The following is a 1,976-nucleotide window of genomic DNA, read 5'->3' on the forward strand; positions in this document are numbered from 1 at the left end:
AGAAATAAGAGAAAATATATGGTAATTAATAAAAACAAAACTTCAAAATGAAAGAGCTCAGATACGCTGTTATCGTCAGATGATAATCTGACAGTCATGATGCGCCCTGCATCACATGGTGCGTTGTTTGTCCTCATCGCCCATTAATACCATCGGATTTTTTTTAGGGTTCAAGGAAACTCGAACTCTTGACCGAGCATTACTCAAAGAGCTATGAAACCTACGAGCTAACCAGCTGGCCACAACCCCGTGTTGTGGATTGTCATGCAAAAAATATTAAATATCTAACCGACCATTCCCAAATTTCCAGCCAAATATCATGAGACGATCCTCGAACTATTTTGAGATCACAATGCAAAATATTCAAAATTTGATTTAAAAAATAATCTTACTCTTGTTCACTAATTATTCTAATAAATTTTACATGCCATATATTTGCCACACATATGGTGGCCAAGAGACTATTCCAAGATTGCCATATGAAAGTGAGAAAAAAAATGATCAGCTATGTTAAAATTTAAATTTCATCCTTAACTATATATTATCATTCAACGGTCCCTATATCAAGCGTGAGAAATGTGTTTTCTTTGTGGGAGGTCACCTTCTAGTTCGCTAACTATAGTGTGACCCAAATTTCATGTTCCCATCTAGTGATTACGAAACTATTATGGTATCAAAGTGTAAACCATAAAAAGTAAAAGTCAATACCATGTTCCTCTAGTTTATTAATTGTTGCAAAATCAAAATTTTATATTGGATAAATTATGTTTTTAGCCCTCTAAGTTCAGGTTGGATTTTTAACAAGTTCCTAAACTTCGAAAAACAAAAATTTGGTCTCTTATTATTTTGCCACTATTTTAATATGGCTCGTCCTCCTGATTTCAGTTACTTTTTCTCATCGAAAATTTTTGCTGGCATTAACCAATTATTATGTAGCCGACTACATGTATAAACCACTTAGATAAATGACTACATGGTTGATTGGTGATGATGTGGCCTCGTTTTTTTTTTTGTCGGAACTACTCTCACCATATAGGTGATACGTAGTGTAACAAATAGAAATTTTTATTTTGATGACGTGGCATACAAGGGACGACGTGGCATGCATAGTAACATGAAGACCATTTTATGTTTACTGGATTAGTTGAATTATATTAATAGTTAAAATTTGTGGTTTTCCTTATTGTGGCCAAAGAACCATTCTATGGTCATTATCTGAAGCATGGAAGATGAATTTTTTATAGGTTGTTTTTTAATTATTAATATATTATGACCAAATTTAATCTTGCTCTATAATGACCATAAAACTATTTTGGAATTGCAATACTAAACAAGCATATCAAATGTAAAAATAGATCTCTATTTGATCCCTAAATTATTCTAATTTTTTTTTTTTTTACAACGGCTGCTTACACTACTCTAGCTTGAGTACAACCAAAAGAACCAAGAGACAAAAAATGACAAAGTAATAGAGTGGAGACCCCCTGGTGTGTCCAAAGGACCTCACTGGAATGCTGAGTAGCAAAAGAGGCGATCCAATCCTCAGTTCTGTTCCCCTCACAGTATGCACGTACAGCCTGAAAGAACCTACAGTTAACTGCCATCCTCCAGATGTCATGCAACAGAGGGTTGTCACCACTCCTCGGCTCTTCTAGTCGAATCGAATCGATCACGATAGCTGAATCTCTCTCAAGCATAATGCGCTGTGCCCCTAACATTCTGGCAGGATTCTAACATTCAAGTTATGTATTTCAATATTATCGATTCCATGTATGGTAACCAAAAAACCATTTTATGTTTGCTAGTTGAGACTGGGAAAGAAAATTTAAGAAGAGAGCTCTTTATGATTCATTAATTATATTAAATTCAAATTTTACTGATTAAGTTTTCAGCATGCAATTTACTATTTCACTACTATTTTCATTATATTAAATTCAAATTTCCTTCTCTCACACCCAAATTAGTCTTGATTTGGG

The sequence above is a fragment of the Phoenix dactylifera genome, unplaced genomic scaffold (assembly GCF_009389715.1).
Source record: "Phoenix dactylifera cultivar Barhee BC4 unplaced genomic scaffold, palm_55x_up_171113_PBpolish2nd_filt_p 001225F, whole genome shotgun sequence".
Taxonomy (NCBI): Eukaryota; Viridiplantae; Streptophyta; class Magnoliopsida; order Arecales; family Arecaceae; genus Phoenix; species Phoenix dactylifera.